Genomic DNA, 27,763 nt, shown 5'->3' on the forward strand with positions numbered 1-27,763 from the left:
AATGGAAATGAGAGAGATAAATACCAAAAACCAAACCCGTCGCCGTCGAGTCCATTCTGACTCATAGCAACCCTACAGGATAGAGTAGAACTGCCCCATAGCGTTTCCAGGGCTGTAAACCTTTATGGAAGCGGACTGCCACATCCTTCTCCCTCTGAGTGGCTGGTGCGTTTGAACCACCAACCATTTGGTTAGCAACCGAAGGCTTAACGACTGCACTGCCAGGGCTCCCCGGAAGACGTAAAAGGCAAAGACTAATGGCAGTTGCATTGATCACCTTCTCCGTTTGGTCTTCAGTGAAGGTTATGATCTGTACGTGCAGGCTCCCAGCGGGTGCTGTGCTCTCAGCAGACCAAGTTTATGCACTAAACCCTTGACAAATAGGAGTGTTGTATTGACTTTTAGGATTTCTCAGACTCAGGCAAATATCTTCCTCGGTAGGAAGAGCCAGCCCCAACCCCTAACACCACACCCGGTTTGAATTTGGGAGTGGGGAAGCATTGATTGCTTGTGATTATCAAACTATCTCGGGCAACCTGGAACTCAGAGATGGTGACCTTTAGGGGCTCTCGTAGATACCTTCTGATCAATCAGATTGGGAATAGCGGAGTGGTGAGCGGAGCTGGTATGGTGAAGTGGAAAGTTTTGCATCCTAGAATTCTTACCAGAGAACTGTTTGATCTTGACCAAGTCATTGACTCTCTCTGGACTCTGCTTTCTCATCTCTATAACAAAGATGTTGGGCCAGAGAACCGCATGTCCCGACACACTGTGTTTAAATGATTATCCGAGGTTTAGGCTCTTTCAGTGATGTTTTGGTTTTATCGGCAATATACAACAGAATTGACAGTTGTTGCTGAGGGGACATTTCTATCCTACTATGCTTTTATCTGGAGTTGCTGGGTGGTGCAAATGATTAACACGCTTAGCTGCTAACTGAAAGATTGGTGGTCTGAGTCCACCCAGAGGCATGTCGGAAGAAAGGTCTGGCATTCTACTTCTGAAAAATCAGTCCTTGAAAACCCTATGGAGCACAGTTCTACTCTGACACACATGGGGTCACCATGCATCAGAATAGACTTCATGGCAATGGGTTACTGGTTATACTTTTATCTAGAAGAAAAAGTGCCCCCTTGCTAGTTCTGCTTTCTTTTCAGTATTTTAAATGAGAGGAGGGGCTGTGGAAGATGAATCCATTTGGCTTTCTCAGCAGATTTGCTGTTTGATTTTTTTTTTTTTTTTAACCGTAGTCCTTTTCTCACTGGCCAGAAGTGTTTGATTTAGTTGGAAATGGCACCTAACAGAGCAGATGCTCATTACCTTTATTGGTCATGATCCTCTCACCCATTTCTTTGTCCAAAGCCCTCAAAACAGCTTATTAGTTAAAGTGTTCACTTCAACAGCTTTAGGGCTGGTGTCACCGTGTGGGTTGCTGTGGGGAAAAGGATGATTTCGGAAGAATTCTTTGTGATGAGGATCTCATCACTGCGTAGTATGCACAGGGGGCTTGTGGTAGGCAGATGATACGGTCATTTAATCCCCATCCCAATTACCACAGTGAAAAAGACCAGTTTGTGCACCATGTGATTAAAATGCAGTAACAGGTGACATATGAGGTGGGAAGAGGTATGTTTGTCAGCCAGCCTGGTCATCATCTGTGGCTCTGAGAATTGGTTGCACGCTGAAATGACCCACAGGTGCCCTAATCTTATAGAGAAGGGTAATACGAGGGTCAGCTGGGGAGAAGGTTGGTCTCCCCGATGGGTTCTGAGGATACATTTGAGAATGTTGAGAACTTCCTGTCCCAAATGGTTTCTCTAGAAGCATCTGGATAAGCCATGTCATAGGCTTTAACTGCATCTGCAAAATCTTCAGCAAGTAGAACTGCCATGCTCTGAGCCTCGAGTTAGGAGGTCCTGACCTCCTTCCAAGTTGGACGAAATTTTGTTCAGAGGGCAATTAAATCTAAATTGCTATTCTGTCATCAGACCTTCTGCTATGGTGGCAGATCTTTTATGGATAGATAGTATTGTTATGAGATGAAAATAGTAAAATGGTGTAACTGCCTCATTCCTGACATTATTAGTTGCCTAGAGGTATTTTTTTTTTTTAATGATCACTACCTAGAAAAACAAACATATATATATATGTATATATACACACACACACACACACACACACACATATAAACATACATATAAACCTGCAAAAGCTGGAACCTGTGGAAAGTGAAAACCTGTCACAGAAGAAAAACACAAATATTTCCCACTAAAACTAATGATAGAAAAGTGCTAAGCCCACACCCTGTCAAAGTGGAAAACTTGTGAGACCTGGAAAAAATAAGGCAGCCCCACTGAGTACTGGCTCTCACAAGTTTCACTGTACAATATCTTCTTTCAGTCATCCTTTTGGTTTGTCTGCCATCATGTTGACTTAGTTACGTTAAAACATAGAAACATAATTAATGCAGCTATTCATTCGGCTCGACGGCACTGGTTGGGTATTCATGAATTATTTGATAAGTCCAACTAAATGAGAGCAATTACTGATCAGAGAGATTAGTCTAACTACCATTGTTTTGCCATGTGCTTATAAGCCCTGTAGTCCACTGGATTCCCAGAGTAACTGGAAAGACTTATTTTAGTGATGCTTAATTTTGTTATGGATTTGGGCAGATTAAGGGGAGCCTGAAGCGTCAGGCGATGCAACAGTGTGATGGCTTTCACCCTAGGTAGAGGTAATAGAGCTAATTGAGCTTGTTCATTCAATCTTACCCATCTGCAGGACATGTCACACAATTCAAGATGATGGGGCTCTCTGCCAGAAATAATGATTTTACTCCTTTTTCCTTTTCGTCATTTTCATAGAACAAGAACATTATGCTGGACAGGACTCCACAGAGGAATTACTTAACCAAGGTGTGCCCAGTAGAAGCCAAAGAAATTCAGGGGTTTGCCCATTTCTCCCTTTCAAATTAGGAGCCAAAGTTTGCCACATCAGGAGTATAAAGGTTACCAGCTCATTCTCGTTGGCCATTGTTGTTGTGAGTTGCCATCTAGTTGGCTCTGACTCATAGTTGACTTATTTATAACAGAAGAAAATGTTGCGGGTCCTGTGCATCTCCATGATCGTTGGTATGTTCGAGCCCCTTGTTGTTTGCTCTGATTTACCTACTTTTGTCTGCTCTAGAACAGGGCTTCTTGATAGGACCCCAGTACTATTGACAATTAGGGGTCAGATAATTCTTTGTTGTTTGGAGAGTGGGGACGTCCTGTGCATTGTAGGATGTTTAGCAGCATCCCTGGTCTTTTACACACTGAATGCCAGGAGCTCTGTCTCCGCAAATTTCACAACCAAAAATCTCTCCAAATATTGCCAAATAGCCCGTTGGGGAAAACATCACTGCTGCTCTAAAGATATTTCTGACACAAAGGGTTGAGAATTTAGGTTTTTATATCTCAAATAAAACCTGAATAGAATCTACCTGGCCACTTTATTGGGATTTCAAATCCATTCCTAAAGGTTAACCTAGATTGATACCTGATTCAGCTCAGCAGGAAAAATAATACCACGGTGCATGTGAAGTGACTATAATTTATTAGCTTGTTAGTCTGGCCTTGAAGTCGCCATTTTGAACACTTGCCCAGGCTGTCCCAGCTTATAGACTAAGTTGCTTTTTTATGGACTCAAGGTCTGCCTCTGCTCTTGGACATTCATTGCAGGGGCTCACTGAGCTTACCATGCCTAGGTGCACTCGCTGATAAGCAGCCTCTGGTTGTGCATCGAACTATCCCAAATCTTCTGCTGCCTTCTTCTTCCCCACTGGTATTGAAGCTCTGCTCTGTCAATGAGAAGGACAAAGAAATGCTGATCAGGAGAGCTAAGAAGGAGGAAGATGGACCTGTTGTATATGCCTTCCTCCTTTCATCTTCAGAAGAGAGTTCAAGCCCTCACAGCTTCTTAAACGGTAGTAAGCATTATTATGCTCACTGTTAGAGTCTTTCAAAGTGGCCAAGATAAAGCTCGGCAAGTGACTTTCTTAAAGCCATATTATATTGGAATGCCTCCCACTGAAGAAACAGGGAGGAATCTTTGCTTCAACTCCCATACTCTGTTCACTATGTTTTATTATCACCTACTGTGGAGTTAAAAATCATGCTGGTCAATTGTGGAGGCTTTCCCATACAGGGGTAGGTCATATGCATTTTAACACCATAATCATTGCTGAAATATGTAAGAGGGGCACATTTTATTTTACCTTGGACTTGATGCCTGCAAATAATTTGGAGACTGGGCAGCCAATTCAAATATCCTGCTGGATTTTTATCTGACCAGGTGTTCGCTTTGTTCCCTGCTTAGTTCTCTGTCAGCAAAGAGTTCTCCCCATGTCGACTTCGTTGAGGAGAACCATATGGTGGCTAATGCCTCCCCTTCAATCAACACAGTCACATTTGCATTCATTCTCTGATGAGACTGTAAAGGGGAGATGCTTCTCCTATACAGAGAACCTGTCTGTGCTTGGAGCAGAACTGAACACTGAATTCACTCTTTTCTATGTGACTGTGGGTTTTTTTTTTTTTTGGTAAACACATCAAGGGTACTAGCTAAAATCATTTATTTGCATACTGAAATTCTAGGATATATTCCAAATTCCCTTCCTTCAGTCAATATGAATAAGCCCTTTGTGGATAAATCATACTAATAAACATATTCTTTAAAAACTTAAGGCAGCTAGTATTCGATTTGAGTGTATCCCCACTAGCATTTCCTAGCCTTCATTAGTAGGATGGGCATATTAGTATATTCTTTGTCTGAATCTGTGCTGAAGACAATTCTGTTTCATAAATAAGTTTAAGTACTTTCTAGAGTAATTTTATTGCAAGTACAAATGATTTGTTTTCCATTAGCTACTTTGTTATCGTATAGAAAGTGCAGTGAGTTATGTGCACCCACATAGGCATATATTGGTATACACATAAGACTACTTATTTGAAGCCTGCCTTGCACTCAAGCAAAATTGATACCATTAAGCTTAAATGAATTGTTAGAGTGGATTACATTTGAGACAGATACATCTTATTAAAGTCAAGCAGAGTTTTAAATAATTTAAAGAAAATCCTGAGTTATGAACTTGGAAACTATAAAATTAGGCTCCAGGGTTCCTGTTGGCCTGGTGGTGCAGTGGTTAAAAGCTCATCTGCTAACCAAAAGGTGAGCAGTTTGAATCCACCAGCTGCTCCTTGGAAACTCTACGGGGCAGTCTACTCTGTCCTATAGGGTCACTATGAGTTGGAATCGACGTCAACGGGTTTGTTTGGTTTGGGCTCCTGTTGATCTTTGCTATGAATTTGCGTTAGGTCTGAAATCAAATTATCACCCACTTTTAATCTCAATATACCAACTTACACATTTGTCTTGTTGGGGTTTTCTGAGTATTTTATAAGGAGCTCAGCTCTCAGACAGCCACGTGGAGGAAAGACTTCAAAGAAGAGAGACTGAAGTCTGGAAACCCAGTTGGTGTTCATTACAGTCTTCTGAGAAAGAGGATGTGGCCTGGGAATGGCACTGGGGCTGGAGAAGAGGGAAGAACCTCTAGAGAGAGATTTTAGAGGTAGAATAAAAAAGATGAGGTTGGGGAATTCCCAGGTTCCCATATCAGACAACTGTGTGGTTAAATGAAGTAATTAATAAAAAACTGGATACAGGAAGAATTATCATCTTTGTGAATTACTTAAGAGAGCAGTAGCTTGTGGAACCCTGCTACTCAAACTATGATCCAGAAACCAGCAGCGTGAGGATCACCTGGGAACCTGTTAAATATGCAGTTTCCAGACCCCACCCCAGACCTCCTGAATCAATATATCTTCATTTTAACAAGATATCCAGGATGCGCGTGCATATTACAGATAGAGAGTCACTAGTCTAGAGGTTGGCAGGGTTGGCAAACTACGGCCCTATAACCAAATCTGCCTTCTGTCTGTTTTTGTGTGGCCTAGGAACTAAGAATGGTTTCTACATTTTTAAATGGTTGGAAAAAAAAAATCAAAGGAAGAATAATATTTAAGGAGATGTCAAAATTACATAAAACTCAAATTTCAGTGTCCACAAATAAAGTTTTATTGGAACATAGCCACACCAGTTCACTGACTCATTGTCTACAGTGGCTTCTGCGTTATGATGGCCCAGTTGAGTACAGAGACTGTACAGCCTACAATGCCCCAAATATTTACTATCTGGTTCTTTACACAAAAAGGGTTTGCTTTTTGACCCCTGATCCAGAAGGAAGACTTAGGAATCGGGAAGACGTGAGTTCTAGTCCTAGCGCTCTTACTGATCAACATGTAGTTAGTTACTTAAATTCTCTGTGCCTTGATTTTACCCATTTGTAAAGTGAAGATATAATGTCTATCTCCACTACTTTCATAAAGATTACAGCCTAGGAAACCCTGTGGAGCAGTTCTATTCTGTCCTATAGAGTTGCTATGAGTCAGTCTACTGGACGGTACCCAACAACAACAACATGGGACCGTAAAAATAAATAGGAATGACACATCTGTTTTCCTGATTCCAAAGCCTAAGACGTAGTCAATGGGAAATAAATATTAGCTATTATTCTTATTATTCTTATTTTTAGGAGTCTCTGAGTGGTGTGAATGGTTAAGTGTTCGACAACTAGCCAAAGGTTTGGTGGTTTGAACCTACCCAGAGGTGCTTTGGAAGACAGGCCTGGCAATCTGCTTCCAAAAGTTCACAGCCGTGAAAACCCTGTGGAGCAGTTCTACTCTGCACACATGGGATTGCCATGAGTCAGAATAGACCCAGTGGCAACTAACAACAACAACAGTTCTTCTTATTAAATAAGAATGTAAATAAATGGTCGAGACACCTGCCAAGTCTTCCACTTTGCTCTTGTGCCTTCCCCGCTGAAGCAGATGTCCGTTCAGGCATATCCAAGGTTGCTGTCATGAACGTTCACTCTAAGTTACCTTGATTTCTGCCCTTGTCCAACTAACCAATTTTAGCGGAATGTGTAGTAATAAAGAAAATTACTCCTTTACATCAGTAGTTAGGCCTGTAATGAAAAATGATATTAATAACTAATAACCCACAATGTGGTATAGATACTAGGGAGTAATTTATTTTGATATTTTTATGCCTTCATAATGAATTCGGTTGTTATTCATTATAACTCTTTCAAGGCATAAATCAGTGTTGTATATTCTGTGCAGATAGATATTGTGTGTTTTTCCAGAGGTTTTCTAGGATACAGAATTCACATTTATTAATAGTAACACACACATTGGGCGCTTTGAAGACGTCTTAAAAGCATCAATAAGGAAATCACTGCCATGGAGATATATATATGTTTTTTTCATTTTGAGAGATTGCTAAAAATAACCAGGCTGGTATTTAATAGTTGGACCTTGATTTGAATTGAAATTGAATGTAGATAAACATTTTGGTTATCTCCTCAATTGAAGTATAACTTTTCCTCAAAAGAAAGATACTGTTTCCAGAAAAATGGCATATTATTGCGTTTTTACCTCTGCCTTTTCTTATTAGCTACATTTCGACATCTCTTCTAGCAAATACTGATATCCAGGGATGCCTGGAGGAAAGAGCAGACCCACAGTAAAACTGTGGATTTATGGGGTGCTGTTTCCTGGTTGTGAATATAGCATTTGGGCAGTGGTGTTAAGTATCAGGTAATTTCCTTAGATCTTCCGTTATTGCAAATATCTTCTTTTGGTATAGGCTTTAAGATTTAGGACATAGAGGGTGTGACTCAGATGTCTAAAAGAGAAAGTTACAATTATTAAAAATAAAAAAAGAGCAGAATACTCGTTCTTAATGTGAAACATCATATCTATTGCTTCACATTTTTACAGAGACATGCTTTTCTGTTTCTCTTCTAATTCTCCACCTCCATTGGCTTTTTAAATCAATAAGCATTTATTTTTCAGATGGGCCTCACTAGAAGTATGCTAAGATTATGTTTTATAATTACTGTGACTGTTTCAATTTTTCATTTAAACTCCTTCAAATTAAACTTTTCAAAGTGAACTCTTTTTAGAAGACCTTAGGAGACAGTGTGAAAGAATTCTCTAGAGTTCTCTTTAACACAATATGTATTACATTTAAATTGCAGAGAGTACAAAACTGTCCAAATAGCTTTTAAAATGACCATTCTTTAACACAAACGTGTGTCGAGTTACTAACCTATGCCTGAGAGGAGCCTGTTAGTAAATATGAAATATATGAAAACTGTGGATCTCCCCCATACATTACTAAACTGCTAGAGTGATGCAAATGGTTAACACGCTTGACCACTGATTGAAAGCTTGGAGGTTTGAGACCACCCGGAGGTACCTCAGAAGAAACGCCTGGTGATTTACTTCCAAAAATCAGCTATGGAGCACAACCCGACTCTTCCGCACATAGGGTTGCTATGAGTCAGAATCGAATTCTGGCAGCTCTTTTTGTTTTTTAGGGTTAGAAAACCAAGCATCCTTATTTTCTCTACCACATTCATCACTTAGTGGTGGTGAACTTGCTGTGAAGACGGCATCCTCCCGTGCCTTTCCTTGCCATCTTATAAATGTTAACATATAAAAAAACGAGAACCTAACTTTCAGCTTGGTGGAGAAAGGTAGCCAGCGCCCATAAGCAATGTAAACCCTTAATCATTAAGTTGATATGCACAGTTTTAGAAAATGTATTGACTCCAGGAGGTTAGGTCAGTAAGTGATGATATGGAGAAAAAAAAATCATATTTTAAAGGAGGTTTACTTGAAGATTCATTATTGGACAGTCTAGTCTTGTGAAAAATCTTAGTAACAATGAACATACTGTTGTTATAATTTGAAGCACATTTATCACCTGAGGTGCCCGGAACACCACATGAGACCATGTATCTTCGTATTTTTTCTCAGCATATATTTCCGAGTGTTTCTAGCTTTGGAAGGTGAAGTTGTTTGATGACTTGAGTCAATTGTGAGATGGTCCCCATTTTCCTTTGTTACTGAGTATTCGGTCAGAGAGCTTTAGTAATGATATGGTTCTGAAAACTGAGAAGAATCAACAGGTTATATTAGACTCTATTGCAGGCTTAATCTAACTGAGATTTAAATGTTTAGGGAAAATGGGCCCTGGCCACTTCACTGAGGATATTGTGTATAATCTGTTGTTGTTAGGTGCTTTCAAGTCAGTTTCGATTCATAGTGACCCAATGTATGATAGAATGAGACACTGTCTGGTCCTACGCCATCCTCACAATGATTGCTGTGCTTGAGCCCATTGTTGCAGCCACTCTGTCAATCTCATAATCTTTAATGTATACCCTGGATATTGCACAGTAAAGGCAAGGGGCTGATAATTCATTCAGATGTCTGCATTAAATATCTGTAGACTGAGGTACTTTGTATGGTTAGAGCCAAACCAACATGGTTCCTTGTTAATGTTCTTCTCTCCATTTCTGAAACATAATAATATTTTGTCCTGGGTAGCTTCCAAGAGGCTTATTCAAAAGGAGCAGCAAGAAGTGATTTAGAAATACCAGATAGCTGTATTGCAATTGCAGCTACTAAAATTCGTAGTTGACAGACATGTCTTGGGGAAGGTACCATCATATTTCTTTTAGGCATTTAATGAGTATATACCCGAGACATTTAGCTTGTGACCTGCTTGAAAAAACTCATAAGTGAGTGAAATATTTCCTTTTGTCTGGCAGTTTTCTTTTTTACTTACTGTTTTTGGAAGGAAAATTGAGAATCAAAATTTAAACATAGGAATTTAAAGCAAACTTTCATTTCTCCCAGGTAGGAGAAGAAAACATGTTGTCTATCACATCTTCCTCAGAGCCCTGGTGGTATAGTGGTTAAGAACTATGGCTGCTAGCCAAAACGTCGGCAATTTGAATCCACCAGTTGCTCCTGGTTCTACTCAGTCCTCTAGGGTGGATATAGCCAGAATTTACTCAATGGCAACAAATTTTTTTTTTTTTTTCTTGGAAACCCTGGTGGCATAGTGGTTAAGAGCTATGGCTGCCAACCAAAAAGTCGGCAGTTCAAATCCACCAGGCGCTCCTTGGAAACCTTATGGGCAGTTCTACTCTGTCCTATAGGGTCGCTATAAGTCAGAATCAACTCCATGGCAATGTTTCGGTTTTTATCACATCTTCACATAATATAATAGACTTAGGGGAAAGGTTTTTGGCAGGATACATAATCTATGAAGATTGTTCAAATGATGAGACATTAATGAAGAAACTACCTACAGAAATGTGGCCATGGAAAGGGGACATACAGGCATGTTGGGGCACCAAGAGAGCAGCAAAAACTCTAAGCATTTAGCAGAAATGGGACTTACTGTGGAGCTAGTTGAGCACAGATCTTCTCTGACACACACAGGGTCATCCAGAACAGGAGTCAACTTGACGATAGCTGATTTAATAGAACTTAAGCTTCAAGAGGCTTCAAGAGGAGTTCTGGTGGCACAGTGGTTAAGCACTCAACTGCTAACCGAAAGGTGGCCAGCTCGAACCCACCAGCTGCTCTGTGGGAGAAAGACATGGCAGCCTGCTCCTATAAAGATTTCAGCTATGGAAAACCTATGGAGCAATTCTATTCTATCCTACTGGGTTTCTATGAGTAAGAATACTCTGGGTGGCAATGTTTTTTTTTTTGTGTGTGTGTGTGTGTGTTAAGCTTCAAGATTCCTTGTATTTCACGGACCCCTTTCAAGGCCCTGGAAGAGGCCTAGTAGTATGTAGCCATGGTCATATATTTTGTAAAATTTGGGAATTTATTTACACAAGTTTCAAGACCCATAAAAACCAGATACAGTGCTGGTCTTTAGGGAGCCCTGGTGGCACAGTAGTTAAAAAGCTATGGCTGCTAACCAAAAGGTCAGCAGTTCAAATCCACCAGCCACTCCTTGGAAGCCCTATGGGGTGGTTCCACTCTGTTCCCTAGGGCCACTGTGAGTCATAATCGACTCGACGGCAATGAGTTTGGTTTGGATTCTGGTCTTTAACTCTCCTAGGTCCAAAGGACAAGAAGAGGGTGTAGTGTTTTCTGAGCCACATCGGCATCTGTGCTGTGGTGGAGAGTCACTCTGTGGAAGATGTGGTTGTAAAGAGACAGAGATGCTTCTAGGGCAATGGCCCAGGTCAGAGAGGAAGGGGGAAAAATACCTGGAGCCCCCTCTCCCCCACTTTCGGGTTTCCTGATGGTGTTTCCCTTTGACTGAACGGAACAAGAAGCTCAGTAGTCATGGGAGCTTGGGTGAGGCTGTACGTGATGTAGAGTAAAGCACAGAAGGATGGAGAATGGATAGGAGGGGGAAAAACTAATCAGCAAAATAGTGGAGGGAAGAAAAAAAACCCTTAGTGGATCTGCTTTCTAATTCAGATGTTTTAAATGTACAATTGTGTACTTTGCATTCTTTTTTAGATTCCCCTGTGAGCCTAGAGGCATTCTTCTAATGATAGATTCCGAGTCAAATTAAATGCTATGTAGTATTTAAAGTCATACTCCTGATTTTTGTACATGCAATAGCCTAAGACAGAAAATAACAGAACATGTAATGTGACCAGGGGCTAGGGTGTCCCACATAGTCAATTGTGATGGGGAAGTGGAAGGAAATGACCATGAGTTATAAACAGAATCATTTAATCCACAGACACTTTCCAGATGAACATTTCGGCCTGAGCTTTTGTTAATAACTGTTCAAATATTTACACATATCCTTGATGAATGGATAGGAATGTTGGACTCCTAAAGTGTTATCTTGGGGATGAAGGTAATGACTTTTCTGGTAGGGCAGAGGGGAGAAATTATTTTTCTTGAGTGGGTTCTAGATTGAGAAACTGCAAAATAGTCAAAATGAGGAGATTAGGGGAGGTGTTGATAAGCTCAAGGGTTTTCTTCTAAACTCTCAGGTAATTTGTGTGTGTGTGTGAGTTTCAGTCAAAGCGAGTCAGCTTTTCAGCTTCCCAGAGACTATTGACTCCATCGTTTCATGTACCCTGTGGTTTTTTTATTTGGGTAATAGATGTGTTGGATGTCAGAAGAGACTCTGAAACTTGCTATTGAACATAGAGTGACTAAATGAAAAGGATAAATGATGAAGTAAAAGAGTTGAGCAGAAGATTTCAAAGAGCGGCTCAAGAAGACAAAGTACAGGGAATATAATGAAATGTGCAAAGACCTGAAGCTGGAAAACCAAAAGAGAAGATCATGCTCAGCATTTTTCAAGCCAAAAGAACTGAAGAAAAAATTCAAGCCTGGAGTTGCAATTTTGAAGGGTTCTGTGGGCAAAAAAAAAAAAAAAAAAAAATTGAATGACCCAGGAAACATCAAAAGAAGATGGAAGGAATACACAGAGCCACTGTACCAAAAATAATTGGTCAAAATTCAACCATTTCAGGAGGTAGCATATGATCAAGAACTGACGGTGCTGAAGGAAGAAGCCCAAGCTGCACTGAAGTCACTGGTGCTAAACAAGGCTCTAGGAATTGACCAATTGAGATATTTCAACAAATGGATACAATGCTGGAAGCACTCACTTGTCTATGCCAAGAAATTTGGAAGACAGCTACCTGGCCACCTGACTGGAAGAGATCCATATTTGTGCCTATTCCAAAGAAAGATTATTCAACAGACTGCGGGAATTATCAGACAATATCATTAACATCACATGCAAGTAAAATTATGCTGAAGATAATTAAAAAATGTTTGCAGCAGTATACTGACGGGGAAATGCCAGAAATCCAAGCCAGATTCAAAACAGAACATGGAGTAGGGATATCATTGCTGACGTCAGATGGGTCTTGGCTGAAAGCAGAGAATACCAGAAAGATGTTTGCCTGTGTTTTATTGGCTATGCAAAGGCATTCGACTTTGTGGATCATAACAAATTATGTATAACATTGTGGAGAGTGGGAATTCCAGAATACTTATTTGTGCTCATGCGGAGCCTGCACGTAGTCCAAGAGGCAGTCATCCAAACAGAACAAGAGGATGCTGCTTTGTTTAAAATCTGGAAAGGTGTGTGTCAAGGTTGTATCCTTTCACCATACTTTTTAAATATATATGCTGAGCAAATAATCTAAGAAGCTGGACTATATGAAGAGTATCGCATCTGGAATGGAGGAAGTCTCATTAACAACCTTCAGTATTAAGATGACACAACCTTGTTTGCTGGAAATGAAAAGAACTTGAAGCACTTACTGATGAACACCAAAGACTGCAGTTTTTAGTATAGATTACACATTAATGTAAAGAAAACAAAATTCCTCATAACTGGATCGATAAGCAATATCATGATAAATGAAGAAAATATTGAAGTTGTCAAGGATTTCATTTCAATGCCCATGGTAACATCAGTCAAGAAATCAAATGACCCATTGCATTGGGCAAATCTTCTGCAAAAGATCTCTTTAAAGTGTTGAAAAGGAAAGATGTCACCTTGAGGACTAAGGTGCAACTGTGACCCAAAAAAAAAAAAAGTTGACGGTATTTTCAGCTGCCTCATATGCGTGTGAAAGCCGGACGATGAATGAGGAAGACCAAAGAAGAATCAATGTCTTTGAAATATGTTGTTGGTGAAGAATACTGAATATACCATGGACTGCCAAAAAAACGAACAAATCTGTCTTGGGAGACGTACAGCAAGAATGCTCATTAGAAGCAAGGGTAGTGAGACTTTGTCTTGCTTTCTTTGGACGTGTTATCAGGAAGGCCCAGTCCCTGGAGAAGGACATCATACTTGGTAAAGTAGATGGTTGTTGAAAAAGAAGAATACATTCAATGAGATGGATTGACACAGTGGCTGCAACAATGAGCTCCAACATAGCAACAATTGTGAGGATTGTGAAGGACCTGGCAGTGTTTCCTTTTGTTATGCATAGGGTCACCATGAGTTGGAAACAACTCAATGGCCTATAACAATAACAACAATAGACGTGTTCTTGGAAATCTTTTGTAAGCCTGTGCTTTACAAACTGGAATGCATTTTGCTTGTATGTTTTGATCTCTGTTTTAAGAAAAAAGTGTGTGTTGATGTGTTGATGGTAAAAAATCCTTTGATAACGCATGGTATCATTTCTCCTATTCTTTGATTATCTGTGTATCACACGCCATAGCCTCATGCCCTACGTATGGCTCTTTTTGTTTACTTTGTAATAAAATCGATCTGCTTGTAACTTCATGTAAACACCTATCGGTTTTTGTTTGTGTCGTTCCCTCTGCCTGGCATACCCTTCCTACTTCTAGTCACTTGTCTAAATCTTACTCTTCTTGACTCAGACCTGGAATTCCTTACAGGAACCTTCTTCCAATTCTCTGTGTACATCTATCTCATCACTCATTTGCTAGTTGCTGTGGAGTTGATTCTGACTCATGGCAACACCGTGCGTGAAGAGTAGAACAGTTCCATAAGGTTTTTGACCTTTTGAAAGCAGATCACCAGGCCTGTTTTCTGAAATAGCCTCAGGGTGTTTTCAAATCACCAACCTTTTGGCAAGTAGTCAAGCGCTTAGCCATCTGCACCATTCCAGGTCTCCTTTCATCACTCATATATCATATCAAAATCATATCATTGTGTTCAACTCTGCCCACTGGATCATAGGGCTTTCTAATGGTCTAATTCCTATTTGTACCCAGGGTGTGTGGGATCTGGCATGTAACATGTCATCAATAAGTATTTGTTGAACTCAACCATTGTGTAATTGTGAAAATTATATTTTCCCCAAAGCAGGAAACACTGTGTAATCCTCAAGATAGCCCTAGTGTCCTAGTTAAAACTTAGGCCAATGTGTAAAATTTAATTATCTCTCTGATTAATTGGCTCCAGAGATAGCTTTTGGATTTTCCCTATGCTTGGGGTAAAATTAGACCCGTAAGTGTCTACTTTATCATACTAAGCAACCTGAAAGAATAAATTGCACTTTTTGTTAAGACTAAAGAGCAAATTAGAGAAGGGCACTAGCCATGATTATCATCATCATGCCAAGTTCATGGGGAAAATGGCAATGACCGTGTACATTATTCTGGATCCTCACACCCATCCTGTGATACAGAGACAATAAAGAGCTTATTGTTGTTTTTCAACCAAGAGAGATCAAGTAATTTTCCCAAGGTCACCATTCTGGAAGAAGCAGATTTGAATCCTTTTCTTCCTGCATCAGGCCCAATCCTTTGTATCTATTATATGCCAGCATATCTTTCAGCACTGAGAAGAGAAGGCTACATCATGATAAGGTATTATTTTTACTTTCATCCAACCAGTGCTTTCTACTTTATATAGCTTTGATGAGGCTTTGGTCTTTCTTTAAAGGAAGTCTTGTGCATTGGCCAACTGACGTACATCTTCATCGATTTACTGAGAGAGTTGACTATGGAGATAGTGTTGGAGGGGAAGGAGCCTATAGAAGAGACGGAAAAAGAAATGCTAGAGATTGATGATATATTAAATATATAACTTAGGGCAAGAAAATAGACTATATCAAAGATAAGTTCCTCAGGGAAGATTTATATCAGTACTATTAGAGATATATGGAATATATACCTTTCTAGGAAGTGGAGTTGAAATCTACTTTGGGTTTATACCTATGATGAGCCAATTTGCCAATGAAATGTTTTGGTATGGGACTATTTCCTATCTGCCTTTCTAAGTACCTGAGTGCTTTATACCTTGCCAGCCATCATCCATTTCAGAGGAGAACAGCTTTAAAATGGGTTCTATCTAAACTCAGCCACATTTTTAGTGCATGGTGAAATTCATTTGAATAATGGGCTTTATTTTCTATGTGCTTTCAGCAGAATTGTGAGCATGGAAGGAAAACAAGGCAGATTTGTAGGGTAGCTGAAAAGTGAAAAATAAGCATTTGAGTGAGTGATAGCATGTGGTTGCTTTTATTCCTCCACCTATCGTGATACTTCTCCAGGGTTCCCTGGAGAGAAGTGTGTGTGGTGGTGGTGGGGTGGGAGTGTCTTGCCCTTGAATTCACATGAGGCTATACTATTGAACCTTATGACACTTCAAAATATAGATTCTAGGGGAAAGAACCATCTTGAGATTTGCAGTGTCTAGAGAGGCCCAACAGAATGGAATCCATTTGCTTAAAATGGCAGGGAGTTTATTTACTGGATTAAGTCTGAAGTATGTTGATAACAGATGGAATGAGCGATCACATGGCATATTTAAATAGTCTAAGGATAACCTCTATGTCCTGGTCAATGTTCCTTCCCTCGATTAATGCCAGTGCTAATTAACTGGCACAAGTGTTCCTAGCCATATGGGGGATGTTGCTAAAAGCCGGCTGGCAGCCTATATCCAGCCACTACCTGTACGTAATTTAGTGCTTTGCTTGGTGCATTGGGACTTCCACAATGGAACAGCCCAGTACAGAGAACAGCCGATGGTTGAAAGCGTCATGATGTTTTCTTTGTTCCTTTTGTGCACATCATTCCAAATGTGGTTAAAATGTTAGCAATTACATTGACTTTTTGCAGAATAAATGAAGCTATACTTTGTCTATGTGTGGATGTGGGCTCCTTGAGTTTCTGAGTGGTCTGTTAATTGATCTTTATTCTGATTTTTTAATAATAAGCAGCTAATCAAAAATGATCTTCATTGAGCTAGTGCTATGCCGTTCATTTATCTACTTGCTTTATGACTTGAAATACGACCCCAAGGGAAAAACTGGTTTAGGAAAGTAGAGAGTAACTGGGTTTAGGAGTTAGGTTCAAAGTCCACATCCAGCTATGGTTTTCACAGGGGAAAGAGCAGTAGATTTGGAGTCTGATAATTTGAGGAAGAATCCCATTCGTGATGGTCACCAGCCTTTTGGCTCTGGGTAGTCCTAAGGGCTGGTTTGGGAAACAGGCTTTATCCCCAGTAATGTCTACCAGATTTCTCCATGCCACCTCATATAAAAGTAAAAGTAAAAAATAAGGTGACTGTACAATTTATCATCAAAGTGGGGTACTTTCAAGAGTGAAAAGGGGTACTAATAATAATTACTCAGGAACAGCAGGCGTAAAGCGGGACTATCCTGGGAAAACTGGGATGTATAGGGATGCTTTGCAAGAACAAGGTGCTCACTATGAACATGTAACTTAAAGACAAGTCTTCTAATGCTCCCATTTCCAACTAGATTTCAGCTCCAAAGATCCTTCTAGGCAGAAATTGTGAAGCCTCCATTGCCTTGGGAAAGTTTGTTATTGAACGTCTCTGTACCTCAGTTAGCTGTCAAATGGTTATTACGGTACTTACCTCTCAGAACCGTAGAAAAGCTTACATGATATATATGTGAAGTATCTAGAACAGGGTCTACTACACAGGAGTTGCTCCTCATTAAATGGCTGATTGGCCTCCTACCCTCCCTCATTTCCCCCTCTCCCTTGCCCAAGTAGACAATAGTAATTTAAGAAGATTAATACATATTTTTAGAGAAAGATTAATTTTGTAAGGAGGGAGCAATAGTTTTGTACTCTACTGAATGCTGAATCCCTTGAGGTTATCAACAGTGTCTTGTTAATTATTAATGCTGACCCCACACAGTGCCTGGGACAGAGTAGCTACTCAGTAAACATTTGTGGAATAGATGAATGAATTAAAGAGGAAAAGAATAGCTATCATTCCACAGCAGAGGTTTTCAGACAGAAGAATGTGGCTGCATACTTGGCTGATAAGAATTCAGGAAGCCTGACAACACAAAGTGGTTTTTCTCAGATGAAAGCTTTAGTGGCAAAATAAGACTCTACACAAGGGATTGTCATAACCAAGGAAGAACTGGACCCTCCCGTCCCCACTTGGCTCCCCAGTTTCTGCTGAGTTTCTAAGATGGAGAGGAGGGAGGAAGGGAGAAGAAACACATGTTATTTCCCTTTTGCCACTCTCTACCTCCTGCACTGGCAATTCTGTAGTTCTTCTCCACCGGGCTACTCTAACAGGCTGTTGCATGCAATGGACAGACAGACCCAGGAGCCTGAGAATGTCGGCCCTTATGTGGGACCTGGAAGGAACTTGGTCTCTGCATGTAATGGCTGTGAAATCAGATGGGCCATGTCTTGACTTAGTGGCTATTGGTTTTCTGTCTGTGCAATGGGGTTGTTCAGAAGCCTTGGGGACTGGGGTATGAGCAGATATTCTTGAGGAGGATATAGATATGATTCGGATAGTGAATGACACTGAAAATGCTGGGGTTACACTGTCCAGGTTCCAGTCTCCGCTCCACTACTTACTAGCAGGGTGATCTTGACAACTGATCAAACTCTTCAGGTCTCTATTTTTCCCATCTATAAAATGGTGATAATAATTATATTTACCTGCTAGGGAAACCCTAGTGGCGTAGTGGTTAAGTGCTAAAGCTGCTAACCAAAAGGTCAGCAGTTCAAATCCACCAGGCGCTCCTTGGAAACTCTATGGGGCAGTTCTACTCTGTCCTATAGGGTTGCTATGAGTCGGAAACGATTCGATGGCAGTGGGTTTGGTTTTGGTTTTTTGGGTTACCTGATAGAGTTATTTTGAAGGTAAAACAAGATGATCTATTTAAAGCATTTAGCATATAGTAAGTTGTTGTTGTTAGTTGCCATGAGTTAGCTACTGCTCATGGCGACCTTATGTATAACAGAACAAAAGACTGTCTTACCCTATGCCATCTTCATGATCATTGGTATGTTTGAGTCCGTTGTTTAGGCTATCGTGTCAGTACATCTCACTGAAGGTTTCCCTCACTTTTGCTTACCCTCTACTTGTATTAGCTGCCATTTTTTTTTTTGTAATAGGAGTAGAAGGATTATCACCACCATCATCATCATCATAACTTATCATCATTATTAATAAGCTCTGAACCAGACCTTTCGTTATTCCAAATCCTCCCAGTGAGGTGATTACCTCCAGTTAGCTGGCATCGGGGAACCTCCAGAGGGGAAAAGTAGATATTGTAAAACAGGGAATTGTCACATCAAGTATATTACATGCTTCAATAGCCAGGGGCTGATTAGTACAAATCGAATTTCGCACTAACCTGCCAGAGGCAGAGAGTGCACAATTGGGCTCCGTGGGTTCAGTTTGATTGTTGTGAGAGGATATTTACACTAGAGGTGCCAGGTGAATATTCAACAATATTCAAAACAGGTATTCCAAAGCTGTTCTCAAATAAAAACGTTTATTTAAAAGAATGTAGCCATGAAGAATGGTGATAAATGAATCTGTGGACAGCCTCCAGGTACAGGTAGGTGCTGTATACTGCACCTCGTTAACGTTAAACATGTGGACAGTGACCATTGCTAACTTTGGAATGCCATTTCTTTAGTAGTTAATAACAGAGAACCCCATTGCTGTTGAGTCGATTCCAACACCTAGAGACCCTGTAGGACAGAGTAGAACTGTCCCATAGGGTTTCCAAGGAGTGCTTGGTGGATTCGAACTGCCGACCTTTTGGTTAGCAGTCAAGCTCTGAAGAAATATATAAATATAAATATTCATAAATACAAGTATAATTTATTGTTGTTAGTTGCTGTTGAGTTGATTCTGAATCATGGCCGCCCCGTGCACGCAGAGTAGAACTGCTCTGTAGAGTGTTCAAGGCTGTCACCATTCGGAAGCAGGTCACCGGGCCTGTCTTCCAAGGTGCCTCTGGATGAGTTCCAACTGCCAACCTTTCTGTTAGCAGTCGAACGCTTAACCGTTTGTTCCACCCAGGGGCTCTCTCTCTCTCTGTATATTATACGTATATATACATACATACAAAAACAAAAGTAAATTTAATGTAATTATATATGTGTGTGTGTATATATATATAAAACCCATTACCATCGAGTAGATTCTGACTCATAGCGACCCTGTAGGACAGCGTAGAACTGCCCTGTAGTGTTTCTGAAGAGCAGCTGGTAGATTTGAACTGCTGACCTTTTAGTTAGCAACCGAGCTCTTAACTATTGCACCACCAAGGCTCCATACTATATAGACATATATATATATGTATATATATATATGTATATACACACACACACATATATACATATATATGTATATATCTGTGTGTGTATATGTCCTGTGTATGAATTTTTTTTTTTTTTGCCTCCTGCCAGGAAAGAAAAGGAAATACATGCACCTGAAAACTATGCTCAGATTTGAAGCTTGAAGGCCTGCATGTGACTACTGAGGCCAGAAACCCAGAATCCACCTGGGGGGAGAAACCAAAAAGATCAAAAAAAGAACCAGTTTCCTCTCCTTTGTGAGCAGGATTTATTCTTGTCCTCTTTCCTTCTTGCCTGTCTGTGTTGCACTGTACTTTTGTGGCTCTTCCTACTAATATTATTCTACTGTCAAGTTCTTGGCACCCCAGAGCAGGAAAGAATTTTTCTGTACTTTGAGCTTGAGCTGGGCACTGGGAAATCCTCTGTCCTGGATTTGTGGCAGTACAAGGCCATTCTTCCAGCTGAAACCACTCTCCCCGGCACACGGCAATTTGGCAATTGTTCCAGCCAGCCTCGCCTTGGCTCCTGAGGGGCTCCGCTTGATGCAGACAAAAAGTGAATTTCCCCTTTGTGCCTCCATTTGGAGCTCTCTCGTGATGAAAATAGAACCTGCTTTAGTCTTGCTGGGCCTGACCAAGAGAGATCTCCCAGACTGCAAGTCAGCATTTGCCCACACAATTGTTTGGCAAACTCTATTTTTAAAAGTCCATAAATTCCACCGGTAGACAAAATGGGTGCTGTTTTGGGGGGGAAAGATAGAAGATACACTCCAGGGTATGCTGTCAAGTAATTGAGTGGAATCCATTCCCTGTGTGTCACTATCTCTGTCTGGGTCTGTGGCACCCTGAAGATGTCCAGGTGAAGTTAGGATTCGGGTGGAGATGACTGTGCCCTGGGGAGGAGGGAGGGCCTGGCCGTCTTTCTGTGACCGCCTCCAGCTGTCCTGGGTCGTGCCTGTTCTGAATCTCCAGGTGCTGGTGACTCACATCTGTAGATCACATGAGGCTGACCATCATGGCAAATGCGTCACTGGCCTTGGAAATACAAACTCAGAAATCAGGTTAGGCTTCTTCTGGTCTTTTGTTCCTCTTATGTGATGGGAGCAGATGAGGAAGGTTTGATGAGGGTTTCATTAATTAGGAGTTAAAGAGCCAAACTTGGGAGTTTGGGGCCAGTGTTAAGACCCAGATTGATGTAAAGATATAAAAAGACAGGCTTCGTGCCCATCGCACCAGGATGCCCCCCGCTTCCCCAGCTTGGTGCTCTCGCTCACGCTCTCCCTCCTGCTAGGATTGCCCTCTCCTCCTACCCTATTTCCAGCTCTCTAGACCCAGCTGTCATCTCAGAGTCTCATCCTTTCGCCTTTCTCGTATTCTATCCTAATGTTTGCTTCTTATGGTCATTTGTCTGCTCAGCCAAGAGAGGTCTCTAATATGGCTTTATTGAATGACTCTTCAATTTTTCAGCAGTTGTCTGTCCCCCGATGACGTCGTTAGTGGTTCAGTGGTAGAAACCTCACCTTGCATGCAGGATACCTGGGTTTGATTCCCAGCCGAGGTACCTCGTGTGCAGCTACCACCCGTCTGTCAGCAGAGGCTTGTGTGTTGCTATGTTGCTGAACAGGTTTCTGAGTAGCTTCCAGACCAAGGCAGACTAGGAAGAAAGGCCTGGAGATCTACTCCTGGAAATGAGTCAGTGAGATTTCTATGAATCACAATGGTCCAACACGTAACCGATCACGGGGATGGCGTAGGACTGGACAGCACTTTGTACTCTTATACACAGGGGCACCAAAAGTAGGGGGCGAACGTGACAGCAGCTAGTAACAAAAACTGTCCCTCAACTCTTCAGCTAGGTTGTAAGTTCTTTGGGGGACAGAAGCTATATGCTATGCATCCTTGCTATTTATCATTTATCATATGTGTAGATATGCTTATTTATATTATTTTAATTGATATTTTAATAAGTGTAACATAGCTTCATTATGTTAAAAGTATGAATAGAGAAAAGCAAAAGTAAATTTAACATTATTGAAAATACAAATCTTACAATTGCAAACATTGTTAACTTTAGGAATATAGCTTCTTCTTTTTTTTTTTTTAAATCAATTCATCTGGATGGTGGAGAAACTGAGAAAGATATTAAAATATACCAGGCAATAGCCTATGAGCTTTATACATATTAATCCCTCAATCCACAGACCTTAGGGTATGTGCAATAGTTATCTTTGTTTTGAAGTTGAGGAAACCGAGGATCAGAGTTTGAACTGACTTGTTTAAGGTCATACAGCTAGTAAGCGACAGAGCACCCTATACATACGGTTTTGTAACCCACCGTTTTCACTTGGCAGACAGCATTGTAATGCATTAATTCATTCAACAGGCATTTATTAAGGACCTGCTATGTATCATGCATAGTAATACAAGACTTTTGCAAAGGATATAATTAACCTCTGCCCTCTTGAAGCTTTCAGTCTAGTGGGAAGAAAGACAATAATCATAATAAACCAAATACTTGTGGTATATGCCCTACGATAGGAGAATTGTAGGATACCGTGGAGGCATAGAGTACTACCTAACCAAATATGGACGTAGTCCACATATTTATTTATCATTACTGTTCACGACAGCCCTGCTTAAGAGTTTGGCTGCTAACCAAAAGGTTGGCAGTTCAAATCTACCAGCCACTCCTTGGAAACCCTATGGTCAGTTCTACCCTGTCCTATAGGGTTGCTACTGGTCAGAATTTACTTGACAGCAATGGGTTTGGTTTTGGATTTATTCATGGTTGTATTCATGACTGTATTCACGGATTTATTCAAACTTTTGATTTTAGAATAGTTTTAGATTTATAAGCAAGTTGTAAAGACGATACAGACATTTCCCATATATCTCATACCGAGTTTCCCCTATTTTAATATCTTACATTACTATGGTCCATTTGTCACAGCTAATGAGCCAATATTGATATGTTATTATTAACTGAACTCTGTAATTTATTCAGATGTCATTAGTTTTTCCCTAATGTCCTTCTTCTGTTCCAGGACGCCATCCAGGATACATTACATTTAGTTGTCATGTCTCTTTACGCTTCTGTGGGCTGTGACAGTTTCTCAGACTTTCCTTGTTTTTGGTGACCTTGAAAGTTTTGAGGAGTCTACTCAGCTGTTGTGTGGACTGTCCCTTAATTTGGATTTGCCTGATGTTTTCTCATGGCTAGACTGGGGTTATGGGTTTTTGGGAGGAAGACCACAGAGGTGAAGTGCCATTATCAACACACCATGTCAAGTGTACATGCTATCAACATGAATTATGGTGATGTTAACCTGGATCTCCTGGCTAAGGTAGTATTTGCCAGCTTTCTCCATTATAGTGTTTTGCTCCCCTGTTTCCACACTGTCATATTTGGAAGCAAGTCTCTAAACATAAACCACATTTAGGGGTAGGGATTTATGTTCACTTCCTTCAGGGAGGAACATGGCTGAATTTTTACATAGCATGGATGTTCCACAGCTGATTTGCCCAATTCCCTATCCATAGGCACTGAGGTTTTTCTATTTTACACTATCACAAACAATGCCATAAGAACATTCTTTACAGATAGCCTTAAACCTGTTATTTATTTATTTATTGGCAGAATTAACTCCTCTACACAAATTTGGGTCAAAGGGCAGAAATTTCTTAAGAGGCTTTGGATTTATATTAGTAAATTACTTTTTCGGAAGATGATGCTAATTTACACTGGTGAGTGCCAGCTTCACCAAATCCATAAAAATAAAGCATTTTATTCTTTTTTTTTTTATAATTTTTATTGTGCTTTAAGTGAAAGTTTACAAATCAAGTCAGTCTCTCACACAAAAACCTATATACGCCTTGCTACTCACTCCCAATTACTCTCCCAATAATGAGACACCTGCTCTCTCCCTCTGCTGTCTCTTTTCGTGTCCATTTTGCCAGCTTCTAACCCTGTCCACCCTCTCATCTCCCCTCTAGGCAGGAGATGCCAACATAGTCTCAAGTGTCCACCTGATCCAAGCAGCTCAATCCTCACCAGCATCCCTCTCCAACCCATGGTCCAGTCCAATCCACGTCTGAAGAGTTGGCTTCGGGAATCGTTCCTGTCCTGGGCCAACAGAAGGTCTGGGGGCCGTGACCACCGGGGTCCTTCCAGTCTCAGTCAGACCATTTAAGTCTGGTCTTATGAGAATTTGGGGTCTGCATCCCACTGCTCTCTTGCTCCCTCAGGGATTCTCTGTTGTGTTCCCTGTCAGGGCAGTCATTGGTTGTAGCCGGGTACCATCTAGTTCTTCCGGTCTCAGGATGATGTAGTCTCTGGTTCATGTGGCCTTTTCTGTCTCTTGGGCTTGTAATCACCTTGTGTCCTTGGTGTTCTTCATTCTCCTTTGATCTAGGTGGGTTGATACCAATTGATGCATCTTAGATGGCTGCTTGCTAGCGTTTAAGACCCCAGACGCCACTCTTCAAAGCGGGATGCAGAGTGTTTTCTTAATAGATTTTATTATGCCAATTGACTTAGATGTCCCCTGAAAGCATGGTCCCCAAACCCCTACCCCTGCTATGCTGGCCTTCGAAGCATTCAGTTTATTCAGGAAACTTCTTTGCTTTTGGTTTAGTGTAATTGTGCTTAACTCCCCTGTATTGTGTACTGTCTTTCCCTTCACCTAAAGTAGTTCTTATCTACTATCTAATTAGTGAATGCCCCTCTCCCACCCTCCCTCCCTCCCGCCTCGTGTAACCACAAAAGAATGTTTTCTTCTCAGTTTAAACTATTTCTCGAGTTCTTATAATAGTGGTCTTATACAATAACTGTCCTTTTGCAACTGACTAATTTCACTTGGCATAATGCCTTCCAGGTTCCTCCATGTTGTGAAATGTTTCACAAATTCCTCACTGTTCTTTACCGATGCGTAGTATTCCATTGTGTGAATATACCATAATTTATTTATCCATTCATCCGTTGATGGGCACCTTGGTTGCTTCCATCTTTTTGCTGTTGTAAACACTGCTGCAATAAATAGGGGTATGCATATATCTGTTCATGTAAAGGCTCTTATTTCTCTAGGATATATTCCAAGGAGTGGGATTGCTGGATCCTATGGTAATTTTATTTCTAGCTTTTTAAGGAAGCGCCAAATCGATTTCCAAAGTGGTTGTACCATTTGACATTCCCACCAGCAGTGTAGAACTGTTCCAATCTGTCCACAGCCTCTCCAACATTTATTATTTTGTGTTTTTTGGATTAATGCCAGCCTTGTTGGAGTGAGATGAATCTCATTGTAGTTTTGATCTGCATTTCTCTAATGGCTAATGATCGTGAACATTTCCTCATATATCTGTTAGCTACCTGAATGTCTTCTTTAGTGAAGTATTTGTTTGTATCTTTTGCCCATTTTTTAATTGGGTTATTTGTCTTTTTGCACTTGAGTTTTTGCAGTATCGTGTAGATTTTAGAGATCAGGTGCTGATCAGAAATGTCATAACTAAAAACTTGTTCCCGGTCTGTAGGTAGTGTTTTTACTCTTTTGGTGAGGTCTTTGGATGAGCACCGGTGCTTGATTTTTAGGAGCTCCCAGTTATCTAGTTTTTCTTCTACATTCTTTATAATGTTTTGTATACTGTTTATGCCATGTATTAGGGCTCCTCACATTGCTCCTATTTTTTCTTCCATGATCTTTATAATTTTAGATTTTATATTTAGGTCTTTGATCCATTTTGAGTTAGTTTTTGTGCATGGAGTGAGGTATGGGTCTTATTTCATTTTTTTTTTGCAGATAGATATCCAGTTATGCCAGCACCATTTGTTAAAAAGACTGTCTTTTCCCCTTTTAACTGTTTTGGGGCCTTTGTCAAATATCAACTGCTCCTTTGTGGATGGATTTATGTCTGGATTCTCAATTCTGTTCCATTGGTCCATGTATCTGTTGTTGTACCAGTACCAGGCTGTTTTGACTACTGTGGCAGTATAATAGGTTCTAAAATCAGGTAAAGTAAGGCCTCCCACTTTGTTCTTCTTTTTCAGTAATGCTTTCTTTACCCGGGGCCTCTTTCCCTTCCATGTGAAGTTGGTGATTTGTTTCTCCATCTCATTAAAGAATGTCGTTGGGATTTGGATCGGAATTGCATTAAATGTATAGATCGTTTTTGGTAGAATAGACATTTTTATAATGTTAAGTCTTCCTATCCACGAGCAAGGTATGTTCTTCCACTTATGTAAGTCTCTTTTGGTTTCTTGCAGAAGTGTACTGTAGTTTTCTTTGTATAAGTCTTTTACATCTCTGGTAAGATTCCTAAGTATCTTATCTTCTTGGGGGCTACTGTAAATGGGATTGATTGGTGATTTCCTCTTCAATGTTCTTTTTGTTGGTGTAGAGGACTCCACCTGATTTTTGTATGTTTATCTTGTATTCTGATACTCTGCTGAACTCTTCTATTAGTTTCAGTAGTTTTCTGGAGGATTCTTTAGGGTTTTCTGTGTATAAGATCATGTCATATGTAAATAGAGATACTTTGACTTCTTCCTTGCCAATCTGGATGCCCTTTATTTCTTTGTCTAGTCTAATTGCTCTGGCTAGGACTTGCAGCACAATGTTGAATAAGAGTGGTGATAAAGGGCATCCTTGTCTGGTTCCCAACTTCATTGGGAATGCTTTCAGGCTCTCTCCATTTAGGATGATGTTGGCTGTTGGCTTTGTATAAATGCCCTTTATTATGTTGAGGAATTTTCCTTCCATTCCTATTTTGCTGAGAGTTTTTATCTTGAATGAGTGTTGAACTTTGTCAAATGCCTTTTCCGCATCAATTGATAAAATCATGTGATTTTTTTTTGTTGTTTTATTTATGTGGTGGATTACATTAATTGTTTTTCTAATGTTGAACCATCCCTGCATACCTGGTATGAATCCCACTTGGTCATGGTGAATTATTTTTTTTTGATATGTTGTTGAATTCTATTGGCCAGAATTTTGTTGAGGATTTTTGCATCTACATTCATGAGGGATATAGGTCTATAATTTTCTTTTCTTGTGGTGTCTTTACCTGGTTTTGGTATCAGAGATATGGTGGCTTCATAGAATGAGTTTGGTAGTATTCCGTCCTTTTCTATGCTCTGAAATACCTTTAGTAGTAGTGGTTTTAACTCTTTGAAAATTTGGTAGAACTCAGCAGTGAAGCCATCTGGACCAGGGCTTTTTTTTTTTTGTTGGAAGTTTTTTGATTACCTTTTCAATCTCTTGTTCTGTTATGTGTCTATTTAGTTCTACCTCTGTTTGTGTTAGTTTATGTAGGTTTTCAAATTTGTGTGAGTATAGTTTTTCATAGTAATCTGATATGATTCTTTTACTTTCAGTTGGGTCTGTTGTAATATCGCCCATCTCAGTTCTTATTCAGGTTATTTGCTTCCTCTCCTATTTTTCTTTTGTCAGTTTGGCCAGTGGTTTATCAATTTTGTTGATTTTTTCAAAAAACCAGCTTTTGGTCTTGTTAATTCTTTCAATTGTTTTTCTGTTTTCTATTTCATTTAGTTCAGCTCTAAATTTTATTATTTGTTTTCTTCTGGTGCCTGTGGGTCTCTTTTGTTGCTCTCTTTCTATTTGTTCAAGTTGTAGAGATAATCCTTTGATTCTGGCCCTTTCTTCTTTTTGGATGTGTGCATTTATTGATCTAAATTGGCCTCTGAGCACCGCTTTTGCTGTGTCGCAAAGGTTCTGATAGGAAGTGTTTTCATTCTCATTGGATTCTCTGAATTTCTTTATT

General features: G+C 40.2%; 1 protein-coding gene across 2 annotated transcripts in view; it reads left to right on the forward strand.

Moving 5' to 3' along the window:
- The window catches only part of PPARGC1A (PPARG coactivator 1 alpha), an 830,369-nt gene that overhangs the window by 613,523 nt on the left and 189,083 nt on the right, over window positions 1–27,763 (forward strand). The window lies entirely within an intron of this gene.

Source organism: Elephas maximus, chromosome 5, assembly GCF_024166365.1.
Source record: "Elephas maximus indicus isolate mEleMax1 chromosome 5, mEleMax1 primary haplotype, whole genome shotgun sequence".
Taxonomy (NCBI): domain Eukaryota; kingdom Metazoa; phylum Chordata; class Mammalia; order Proboscidea; family Elephantidae; genus Elephas; species Elephas maximus.